We start from the raw sequence: 12,843 nt of genomic DNA, 5'->3' as shown, positions 1-12,843 counted from the left end.
TGACACAGATCGAAGGAGAAAACGTAGTTCTTTTGAAGACAGGGATATCACTCCTATTGTTCTCCGCTACACATCGCCCAGGTCGATAATAAAGGAACTTTTACTTTACACACACACTGCACCTCCCCCGCCCCCCCTGATCACTACCACCCCGTTCCGTGTATTTAAAGATCCATTTTTAAAGCATTCCGTCCACAAAAAGCTGCCCACTGATAGAAGCGTTTTGCGTTGCAGAAAGCTCAAAGTGCACGGTTTAATAAACTACAGACCGGATTAATAAACCCCGGTGCTGTCCGCAAAAACTGCCCAATGAATACGAGTGCGCAGGGCTAGAAATTGCATTCATAGAACAGTTTATTGTTCGATTCTAACAATCCCCTCTCTGCCCCGAGGTTGCGAGTCCTTTCCAAAACTAAAATTCACATATAATCACAAAATCCATACTTAAAGCGTCATAACTATTCCTCCTGCAATTGAGTTGTGCAATTTATCGATTCCTCCTGAGTGGGAGTGAGTGCAAATGTACCAAATTAAGAAGGTGTGAAAGCAGTAAATACGTTACCAATAATAGCAACAGATGATACCTCAGGTCGCCCCCAACTAAAATGTAAAATTACTCAAGGGATATGAGTAATTAAAGCTAGTAGGTTTTATTTCTGCACAAGGTTAGTATCGGAGGAAAATCTTCAAAGATCCAGTGGAAAAGCTGTGGAAAACAGATCTGTCAGCGCGTTTACCTTTCGGAGCAGCAGTACTAAAGACATGTTTTAAGAGAAGCGATCTGTCATGGTTCCGGGGAAAAATGGCAGCTAATAAAGCCAGTGAAATTCATGAAATATTAATATTTTAAAAAATATTTCTTAAAGAAAATTAGGTTGCGGTAGGTTGTATGGAAGCTGATCGATCAATTGGCAGATTAAATTAATCAACTGACGGATCTGGTTTTGCAAATCGGACCCATCATCAAAAAAGGTAGCAGGAAGGGGTTAACGGAGTGGAAATAGGTCAGAGAGTCATGCCGAACAGCGTCGCTGCTGAAGGCGAAGGTCTCCTGAATAAATGCATTATACAAGAGCCACAACTTCCTGGTACTCGCGACATGAGCGGGCAAACAGCTCGCCCGGCGCATGCCACTTCACAGCAAAAGGACTGAGGCAAAGTATTTCCTGCTTCCCAGCTCAGACGTTCAGTACATTGAACTGCAGCGATGGTGGGGGGATGGGCTGCTCTCCAACCCCCCCCCCCCCCCCCCACACACACATACTCCCTCCACACTCCACCCCAACTCGGATTTACACACCAAAACAACATCAGCTCCTTCTGGGCGCCTCAGCCTGGTCGCAATTTTGTTTTAAAAACAAAAAGAGTTTTACTGTGCCAAAATAAAAACACCAAAGTTTCACCTCAGACGCCTCAAGTCTGAAACTCTGAAACTGACGAGCGAGCACGGTCGCCTCACGAACTCAAAGCAGGCGTCACGTACACACACCAATGAAAAGTGACACCGTCTGACAAGAAGAAACCGACAGTTTATCTTCACCATATTTTCCTTTCTCTGCACCCAAAGGTTCTAAGTTGCTGCAACCAGAGGAAAATATTCTCGACCACTCCTCCACCTACCCGCGACGTCACAGGCAGGCAATGTAGAGCGGATGCGATCTCTCCACCTTGACTATCTGCTCACACGACTATCTGCTCACACATCTATCTCCACACTGCCGCTTATATCCTGCCACACACACACACACGTTAACTACTCCGAGGTCTACGAGACCCTGAGTGACTTCAGATTAACAACGCAGCGATCCATTTTTATTTGTGGAATACAGTACCCGCAGCATTTTCTTTCTGGGTCATCTTTTGGGAGTCGCAATTTCGCCCAGTTTAAATGTCATCGTAGTTGATCTTTCAAAAACTGACCAAGGATACATTCATCTCGTATATCTATTCAATTCTTGCGATCCTAATTTGTGCCGAACACTTTTAAACCAGTTAGTTATGGAGAGGAGGCGGGGGGCGATGGGGGGGTGCTGGCTTCGAGGTTAGAAAAAGCAAACTGAAGTAAATTAAATGTCAGAAATGCGCAAACAACACACACACACACACACACACGAAGTGCACCCTCCCCATCCAACACTTTAAGGTCAGTCTTATCTACAGTTCGGGGCTCGGCCAAAGCTGCATGCAGGTGATCAAAATGATGAAGTAAAACAGCACAGAAACACAGGAGGCGGCCATTCGGCCCGTCGCGCCTGCCCCGCCCTATGACAGAGCGATCGTTAGTCACTCGTTTTGACTTTGACAAAGGGTCATCTGGACTCGAAACGTTAGCTCTTTTCTCTCCCTACAGATGCTGCAAGACCTGCTGAGATTTTCCAGCATTTTCTCTTGGGTGCCAACTAGTCACTCCCCTGCTCTACCCTATATCAATCCTGCTAGAGTTTTGTCACCGGCACAGATGACAACACATTGGATGACATTAGGGTGGCTGTGTTGTTGGCCATTCTTTGACTGTGCGCACATATGTCGCAGGACCAATCCTGGATGGTCCGCCCTCGAATTCAAGTGCAGCACAGTGGATTGATCATCAAATTACGCTCGTTGTGCCAACTCCACGAAAATATTTATGCATTTCAGAAGAACGTGGAAATACTGTTTATTCAGCTTCCAGTTTCCTTCTTTTTGAATCGCTCCTGAAGGGATTGATTTATGCTGGGAGATGACCCTAATGTGCCAGCAGCTTTCCATCACCTACCCCTGGTATGCTAGCTTGGACAGTGATTGCCAACAAACGATGATGCATCACTGCAGTTTAATCCACGTCCATACACCTGTACTTTCTAATACAGCACTCATAAGCAGTGGGAGCCCAAAGTGACTCCTCCGTTTAATAGTCCAGGAGATGCTGGTCCAAACTTAAGGCAGTTTTATATTGCTCAACAGTGTGATCAACAACAGATTTTCAAAAACTCAATATCAGGATGTAGATATTCGAGGCCAATATTTATTGTCCATCCCGAGGTTCCATATCAGAGCAGTGGGAGTCATTCAAGGGCAGCACGGTAGCACAGTGGTTAGTACTGATGCTTCACAGCACCAGGGACCCGGGTTTGATTCCCGGCTTTGGTCACTGTCTGTGCAGAATCTGCATGTTCTCCCCATGTCGCGAGGCTTTCCTCCGGGTGCTCCAGTACCCTCCCACAAGTCCCGAAAGATATACTTGTTCAGTGAATTGTACATTCTGAATTCTCCCTCAGGTACCGGAGTGTGACAACTAGGGGATTTACACAGTAACTTCATTGCAGTGTTAATGTAAGCCTACTTGTGACACTAATAAAGATTATTATTAAAAAAGAAATAGAGTGTACAGGGCCAACCGGTTCTCATAAACATGAAGCATGGGTCCAAAGAACTTTGGATGTCAAAGGCACAGTGATTAGCACTACTGCCTCCGCGCCAAGGACCTGGGTTCGATTCCGACATTGGGTGACTAAGTGAAGTTTGTATGATCTGGGCAGCACGGTGGCGCAGTGGTAGCACTGCAGTCTCACGGCGCCGAGGTCCCAGGTTCGATCCCTGCCCTGGGTCACTGTGCGTGTGGAGTTTGCACATTCTCCCCGTGTTTGCGTGGGTTTCACCCCCACAACCCAAAGATGTGCAAGGTAGGTGGATTGAACACGCTAAATTGCCCCTTAATTGGAAAAAATGAATTGGGTACTCTAAATTAAAAAAATATATATTAAAAGAGTTTGTATGTTCTCCACTCGCCTGCGTAGATTTCCTCCGGGTGCTCTGGTTTTCTCCCACAGTCCAAAGATGTGCAGGTTAGTTGAACTGGCCATGCTAATATTGCCCAAAGATTATGTGGGGTTATGGGGATAGGGGCAGGGGATTGGGCCTAGGTAGGGTGCTCTAACGGAGCAAGGGCCAGTGCAATGTAATGGGCCAAATGGCCTCCTTCTGCACTGTAGGGATTCTATGACAGACAGGATTGGATAATGAAAAAAAGGGAAGCTTATGGCAGATACAGAGGGCTCAAAACAGTGGATGCCCTAGGTTTATAGAAAGTGCAGAAGGACTTTTTTAAAATTAGGAGAGCGAACAGGGGCACAAAAAAACACCGGCGGGCAAAATAAACGAAAACCCATGGTGTTTTATAAATAGATTAAGGGCAAGAGGGTAACCAACAAAAGAATAAGGTTGATTAGGGACCAAATGGCAATCTGTGCGTGGAGCTGAAAGACATAGGTGAGGTACTAAATGAATATTTTGCATCTGTATTCACTATGGAGAAAGACAATGTGGGTATAGAAAGCAGGGAGTGGGGCTGTGATGTAATTGAACAGATTAAACATTGGGAGGGAGGAGGTTTTAGTGGGTTTAAAGTGGATAAACACCCAGGCCCAGATGAGATGTATCCTAGACTGCTGTGTGATGAGATAGCAGGGACTCTTTCACTAATTTTCAAATCCTCTTTGGTCACAGATAAGGTGCCAGAGGACTGGAGGACAGCTAATGTGGCATCATTATTCAAGAAGGGAAATAGGGGGGAAAAAGATAATTACATGTCAGTGAATCAAACATCAGTGGTAGGGAAATCATTGGAAAAAATTCTGAGGTGCAGAATTAATCTCCGCTTGGAGATGCAAAGATTAATCCAGGATAGGCAGCTTGGCTTTGTCAGGGGGAAATAATGTCTAAAAAAATGTGATTGAATTTTTCAAGGAGGTGACTAGGTGTATACATGAGGGCAGTGCAGTTGGTGTAGTCTACATGGACTTCAGGAAGGCTTTTGACAAGATCCTGCATGGGAGGTTGATCAAGAAGGTAAGACCCCGGGGGTGGCCTGTTGAAGCAGTGGCCCCGGATCACTGTCCATGTGGAGTTTGCACATTCTCCCCATGGCTGCGTGGGTCTCACCCCCAGAGCCCAAAGATGTGCAGGGTAGGTGGATTGGTCACGCTAAATTGCCCCTTAATTGGAAACCTTTTTTTTTAAAAAGGTAAGAGCCCATGGGATCAAAAGCAGTTTGGCAAATTTGATCCAAAATTCACTTAGTGGCAGAGGAGAGGGTGATGGTTACAGGTTATTTGTGTGTCTGGAAGTCTGTGCCCAGTGGTGTTCCACAGGGATCAGTACTGGTCCTTTGTTGTTTTTAGTGTACACTAATGATCTAGACGTGAATGTGAGGACATGATCAGCAAGTTTATAATTGGCACAAAAATTGTTGGTGTGGTAAATAGCGAGGAGGAAAGCCTTTAATTACTGGATGGTGTGGCAGGATGGTGGCGCAATAGGTTAGCACTGTGGCCTCACGGCGTCGAGGTCCCAGGTTCGATCCCGGCTCTGGGTCACTGTCCGTGTGGAGTTTGCGTGAGTTTCACCCCCACAACCCAAAAATGTGCAAGCTAGGTGGATTGGCCACGCTAAATTGCCCCTTAATTGGAAAAAATGAATTGGGTACCCTAAATTTTAAAAAAGGAAAAACAAATTACAGGATGATGTAGGCGGGTTGGTCACGGCTCCAGAGGAGATCAATGGAGAGTTTGCAGCCTTCTACTGGGGACAGTACAACTCCACACCCCTGGAGGGGGACTTGAAGATGAAGCAGTTCCTGAATGGGCTATCAAGCTCAGATTAGCGGAGTGGTGGACAGGCATTCACAGAGGAGACAGGGAGCATATAGTCCCACTCTATGCAGATGACCTGCTGCTCTAAGTCTCCAAACCCCTTGCCAGTAGGGAAACATAGTGGAACTCCTGAGGGAATTTGGAGATTTCTCAGGATACAAATTAAACCCGAGCAAGGGTGAAATCTACCCGATGAACCCCCGGGGGGGGGGGGGAGAAGTAGAGCAGAGAAAGCTGAAGTTCAAACTGGCCCAAACCAAGTTCAGATACCTGGGGATCCAGATAGTCCACAACTGGACCCGGCTTTACAAGTGGAACCTGTCTAGCCTGGTGGAGGATGGGAAAGGGGATCCGCTCTCCTTGGAGGGGAGAGTACAGATGATAAAGATGAATGTTCTGCCAAGGTTCCTCTCCATGTTCAGATCACTCCTGATCTTCATCCACAAATCCTTCTTCGCTAAGGTAGACAAACTAATCTAGGCCTTTGCATGGGCGGGAAAGAACACCAGGATCCGAAGAACTGTCCTGCTGAGGGCAACGCTCAGGGGACTTGGCATTGCCAAGCCTCCTGTACTAATACTGGGTAAGAAATGTGCAAAGTGTGTAGATGGAAGAGGATTCCTTTGTATGGACATCCCGGTGGGCACTGGACTCCGCCCCACTCCCATTACCCCTGGCCAAGTACTCAACGAGCCCAGCGGTAGTTTCACTGAAAGCACAGAACCAGCTTAGGCATCATTACAAGCTAAGAGACATTTCTATCTCAGCTCCTATCAGTAAAAACCATAGATTCATCCCAGCCAGAATGGACGTCACATATAAAACCTGGAGAAGGGAGGAAGGTGTGTGGAAGGTCAGCAACTTATATATAGATGGCAGAGTGGTAAGCCTGGAGGAACTAACAGAGAGTCTCCAGCTCCTGAAAGGGAATGAGCTCCAGATGCGGGGCTTCCTACACAACGAGGCCCTGTTGTTCACCCAGTTACCCAGGCACACTCTGCTAGACAGACTGATTTCACAGAACGAGTTAGGGGAGGGAAAGGACATATACGGAGGTTAGGGCCCCACTGGACAAAATGAGAGAGGTGGGAGGAAAAACTAGGCCTCGAGCTAAAGGGAGGACTCTGGAGCGAGATCTTGCACAGAGTAAATTCCACCTCCTCATGCGCGAGGCTAAGCTTGATGCAACTGAAGGTGGTGCACAGGGCATACCTGACCAGGACACGCATGAGCGGATCTTCCCAAGAGTGGACAACAGCTGTGAGCGATGCCAGTGGGGTCCAGCAAACCATGCCCACATGTTCTGGTTCTGCCCAAGACTGATCAAATTCTGGACCATGTTCTTCGAGGCCATGTCGAGGGATGTGGGGGTTAAGATGGAGCCATGCCCATTGGTGGCAGTCTTCGGGAAAAGAGACAGAACTCTTCGAGGGGAGGGTGGCCAACGTCCTGGCCTTCGCCTCCCTGATAGTCTGGCAATGATTCCTATTCAGATGCAGATCGGCAGCACCGCCTAAGGCCTCAGACTGGCTGGCCATCCTGGCGGAATTCCTGGGGCCAGAAAAGATCAAATTTGCCATCAGGTTATCGGAGGAAGGGTTCCACTCCAGGTGGACACAGCTCACCGCCATCTTCAAAGGCCTGTTCGCGACCAGCAGTTAAGACCGGGGGGGGGGGGGGGGGCCTCATTCACACTACCAAGAAACAACAAATTATTTGCACTACACCCATTGCACGGATGCTCACAAGCTGTATCACTATCATGTCCTGCAACTTGTTGAATAAAAATATACATATTTTTTAAAGTGAAAGCTCTATTGAATCTGTCTCCACCACCCTTAGCCTTTTAGCCCCGATTGGGTTGATGGTCTTCCCTGGAAGACATTAATGTTGAGTTAAATGACAAGTAAAAGTTAGTTTTTTTAAATTACAATCTATGGTCACTGTTACTGATACCAGTTTTTTAATTTCCATATTATTTTAAACTTCAAACTATCAAAGATATTTTGAACTCATTATTAGTTCAAATCTCTGGATTTGAGGACCAGTAAATATCCACACTATCATACCCTCAGACAATACTTCTCTTGCCCTCCTGGACAGAATCAAGAAAAGGTTACATTGTCAATGTTACATCCTCCTAATCTAGCACATTCTTTTCCAAGATCTTAAAATCATGGCATTCAACATCAACCGTAGTTCTCACTTCCTTCCACATTCTTGTTATTACCTAATCCTTACTTCCTGATTGAGCCATTTATTTTACTCCCCTCAATCTCAATATGGTTTTCAATTTAATCTTGGTTTTTCAATCGAAACAAAAAATACAGTTATTGCCATTTATAATAGACATTATGACAGTGTTGGCTATTAATAAATCAAATTCAAATTATTAAGCATGCTAATTTTTAATAATTTCCTTATATTTCTCAGAACAAAAGCATCACCTCTGCAAATATATTGCAATATATATATATCACAGTGTTACGCAAGCCTGCATCAGTGATTTTCTGGGAATTCCATGGCACCATGGTGAGTTAGCAGTGTAACTGGGCTGACCTCTGAAAATGATGTACCAACAGACAGTACTAAACTCCTGTTGCCGTCCTTATTCAAAATTAATTCAGGGGATACGGACATTGCTGGCTGGGCCACCATTTATCGCCATTCCTAATTGCCCTTGAACTGAGTGGCTCACTAGGCCATTTAAGAGTCAACCACATTGCTGTGGATCTGGAGTCACATACAAGCCAGACCAAATAAGGATGGCAGATTTCCTTCCCCAAAGAACATTAGCGAACCAGATCTTGTGTGACAAGCAACATGGGTTCACGGTCATCATAGGTCTAATTTCTTTTAGATTCCAGAGTTTTATTGAATTCAAATTTGACTACCTGCCATGGTGGGATTGTACCCGAGGCTACAGGTCCCTAGAATATTGCGATGGGTGTCTAGAATACTAGTGCAGAGGAAATACCGCTATGCCATCACCTCCCCTATAATGTTCACTGGTGACATGTATCAGCAGTATTTTGGCCTGCTGACAAGACCAGCTTCTCTGATGACACTGGAGATTTTGTATCAGAATTAGCCCAGTGTAATTGTAAGTCTCTAGCTACTCATGTACTGCTGTTCTATTTACTTTTGAATAAAAAAGAGATGAGTCAACAGAATGGCAATAGGCTTCCAGTGATAATCTATGCATGCTGCTGTTTACCATTTCAACGCGCACATGTAATTAGAATAACTGGCCTCCACTTCAGGAAATCCACAACTCCAGATTCAATAATAGTCCTGCACTGCATTAGTCCATGTACAGCAGGGGCAGGAGTTATATTGGATCTAAATCAGCACTCATCTACAATCAGACTTGTGAGTTGAGTCTTGTTTGAGTGGGATTGATATTGAATGCATAAATTGACCCAGATATCAACTGACCTCACATTTGATTTGACCTCTGAAACACAATCGAACCATGGCAGTAATCAGTTCCTGGTTTAGTGCCAGCCTAATATAAATAAATGTTCCATTTTCAAATGATTTTATACATATATAATTTATACTATCAAAGTTTTCTTGTGAACCACTCCACTTGTATCTTTCAATGTAAATGAAACAATTGTTAAAATTAATTGAAACTTTTTCCTGAAGACATTGACTTCCTTACCAGGGTGTAATTCCACAAATGGTTGCTGCCCTCTATTATCTTATGTAAGTGATTATTATTCATCAGTGAGGTTAGATGATGAATACTGGCACATTACCCAAAGTGTAGAGGTCATCGTGACCAAGGCTGATCAATTGCTCACCCACATCCAAGTGGAGTTGTTCAGTAGCGACTGGAACAGAAAATCTTGGTAAATTCCCTAACCCTAACATTGGAATGATGTGCCCAATTATAATAGCCTACCCTCTACCCCAGGAAGACATTGGTTCAACTCAATTCAGGTTAGACCATGTTCAATCCCTTGCCTATCTGACCCAGAGATGGTGAGTGTATTTTTTTATTCATTTAAGTGATGTGGGCTTCGCTGGCGAGGACAGCATTTATTGCCCATACCTAATTGGCCTTGAGAAAGTGGTGTGCTGCCTTCTTGAACCGCTGCAGTCCATGTGGTGTAGGTACACCCGCAGTGCTGTTAAGGAAGGAGATCCAGGATCTTGACCCAGTGGCAGTGAAGGGGGGCGCGATATATATCCAAGTCAGAATATTGAATGGCTTGGAGGGGAACTTCCAGGTGGTCGTGTCCCCATGCATCTGCTGCCCTTGCCCTTCTAGATGGTAAAGGTTGTGGGTTTGGAAGCTGCTGTTTAAGGAGCCTTGGTGAGTTCCTGCAGTGTACCTTGAAGATGGTACACACTGCTGCTCCTGTGCGCTGGTAGTGGAGGGACTGAATGTTTGTGGATGGAGTGCCAATCAAGCAGGCTGCTTTGTGTCTTGGATGTTGTCAAGCTTTGAGTGTTGTTGGAGCTGCACTTATCCAGGAGTATTCCATCACACTCCTGACTTGTGCCTTGTAGACTGTGGATAGGTATAAGGAAATCAGGAGATGAGTTACTCACCACAGGATTCCAAGCCTCTGACCTACTCTTGTAGTCCCAGTATTTATATGGCTGGTCCATTTAAGTTTCCAGTCAATGGTAACTCACAGCATGATGATATGTTCATAAACCATCCAAAGAGCCCAAGTGGAGCATTTTAAATATGAAAAAGTAAAAGTTGCCATTGTCCCAGAGGACCATAGACTGCTTTCCCCTTGGAGAAAGAGCCGACTGGTGGTGATTTAACTTGAGGGTCACCATACCTCATGCAGGGGGCAAGGTTGGGAAGGTGGGGCCTTCACAGATAACCTTTAAACTTAATCAGAATGGCTATAACAAGTTGTGGGTGGGGCGGGTTGGTGGTTTGTAGTTGATTGAATAACCAGGATACTAGTTCCTACTGTATAATTACATCTTTAATATCTGTAGAAGCTGATCTTGGATACATTAGCCTGTGAAATGGGAAGTAAACTATCTGGGACATTGTCCACACTGCTGAAATACAATTGCTAGATTTAACAATAAAATTTCAACTGACACTATTTGTGGACATGGCTTATCCTTATTTTACCTACCGACTAAGCATACAGGTGTACAATGAGAAATAAAGCATGTACTAGATTACTCCAAATAATGGTAGGGGAACAACAAGTATCACAACTAGTTCAGGGCACAACATACATCCCTTCAAATTTGATTGAGAAACAAAAGAAAGTTACAGTGGCAATCTTAATGGGTGGGGAAATAAAAGAAGGGAAATTAAATAGAGAAGTGATTGCACAAACATTTGCATGTGCTAGGAATCATGTAGTCCATACATTTGACTGGCAAATATAACATGTATTGCAAGAATAATAACTCATTCAGGCATTATATTAACTTCCTCTATTAATGTCAATTCAACGTATGTTGAGTGGCCTGGATATATTGACATTTACTAATTGCACACCAATATTCATTCTCAGTGCTATAAATAGATTTCCAATAATCTTTTCAACAGATTTTCAGAAAACTAAAGATTACTCTATTATTGTATCAATATGAAGTATGTGTTAGGGAGATCTGTCTTCTCTGATCTGATAATATTGTAGGAAGATGCCAATGGTTTACAGTATAATTTTATTCAACATTGTGATTTCTGTATGACCAACTACAGCTACAAGTGGTCAGCTTTTAGTATTTCTAAATTTGCGCCTGAAATTTCCCTTTAATTGCATTATTTTATGGATGCTTATTCCCATTGTCAATCTACTTTCAGCGTACCCAGTAGTGGGTTTAGAAACATAAATAATTCCTCAGCAATTTGCACATGCCTGACACATTCATCACAGAAAGATTGTAATCACTGGACTTAGATCCATTTCACATTTAATAATTACAATCTTTTCTGTTTGCTCATCAATTTTCTTTGTAAATTGAACTGTTAAAATAACTAGGTAGACAGCACTATATATTAATGAACAATATATTGGCCTCAAAATGCTAGAAGTCTATGGCTATGTGGCTACTGTTCCTATGAGGCTAATGCCAATGCCATTAAAGGGTTCATGATAAGTAGAGATCAGGAATTTTTCCACAAAAAAATTACCCATTTTAAATATCTGGATGATTAGTAACATAGGATCCCTCAACCACATCTTTTAATGGCCAGCTCAAGTGCAGCACAGACTGACAGCAAAGAAGGCTTGCTGCAACTCTTATCAGATGGGAATGGGGTACAAAACAGGGGGTTCTGGATAATTACTTTTGACTGCTCCTCTTGATAATACCTTGTGGAATGTGCACTTTTACGAACAGCATTTGGTTCCTATAATGTGCCCTACAGGTTATTAAATGGCCTATAGTTACTGTGTTAGGCTCACAAATTAAACTCGGATACCAAAGGGTCATGCTTTAGAGTCACCATTAGTTGATGTGCTAATTTAGTCTCTTCTGAAGTGAAAATAAACAAATGGCTTATGCAATGAAATGAAAATGAAATGAAACTAGCTTGTTGTCACAAGTAGGCTTCAAATGAAGTTATTGTGAAAAGCCCATAGTCGCCACATTCCGGCACCTGTTCGGGCAGGCTGGTACGGGAATTGAACCGTGCTGCTGGCTTGCCTTGGTCTGCTTTAAAAGCCAGCGATTTAGCCCTGTGCTGGATTGCAAACCTACTGCCCAGTGATCCACACAGATACGGGAGAAAGTGCAAACTCCACACAGACACTCTTTTTTAATATAAATTTAGAGTAGCCAATTTTATTTTTCCAATTAAGGGGCAATTTAGCGTGGCCTGCACATCTATGGGTTGTGGGGGCGAAGCCCACACAAACACGGGGAGAATGTGCAAACTCCACAAGGTCAGTGACCCAGAGCCGGGAACGAACCTAGGACCTTGGCGGCGTGAGGCAGCAGTGCCCTTACATTGACACAGTTGACCACACCACCTTCTTCCATAGCTCAGCTGGATCAGACTGCTTGCACTTGGTCCACTCACATCTGTGCAGTAGAAACCAGAGAATTGCCTGCAATTGCTTCTGTTCCTGCACTATTCCTTCTGGAGTAGCCCAAACATCTATCCTTGGCCGCTTCCTATTTCTAATCTACACGTTTCCGATTGATGATGTAATCGAAAAACACCTCAATTTCCAAATGCACATCATATCACCCAGCTTTATCTCACCAAACA

The 12,843-nt window shown here is 44.2% G+C and overlaps 1 protein-coding gene across 9 annotated transcripts in view; it reads right to left on the bottom strand.

Moving 5' to 3' along the window:
* The window catches only part of bcor (BCL6 corepressor), a 471,432-nt gene that overhangs the window by 174,359 nt on the left and 284,230 nt on the right, over positions 1-12,843 (bottom strand). The window contains exon 1 of one of the 9 annotated variants that reach the window (XM_072513878.1): positions 1,404-1,531. The exons of the other annotated variants lie outside the window; for them this stretch is intronic. The gene's annotated coding sequence lies outside the window, so the exon portion shown is untranslated. Of the gene's footprint in view, positions 1-1,403; positions 1,532-12,843 lie in introns of those variants that run through there. 9 annotated transcript variants of the gene reach the window in all.

The sequence above is a fragment of the Scyliorhinus torazame genome, chromosome 8, assembly GCF_047496885.1.
Source record: "Scyliorhinus torazame isolate Kashiwa2021f chromosome 8, sScyTor2.1, whole genome shotgun sequence".
In the NCBI taxonomy this organism is placed as follows: domain Eukaryota; kingdom Metazoa; phylum Chordata; class Chondrichthyes; order Carcharhiniformes; family Scyliorhinidae; genus Scyliorhinus; species Scyliorhinus torazame.
Note: the sequence above shows the minus strand (reverse complement) of the source record. Positions and strands in the feature narration are given on the sequence as shown.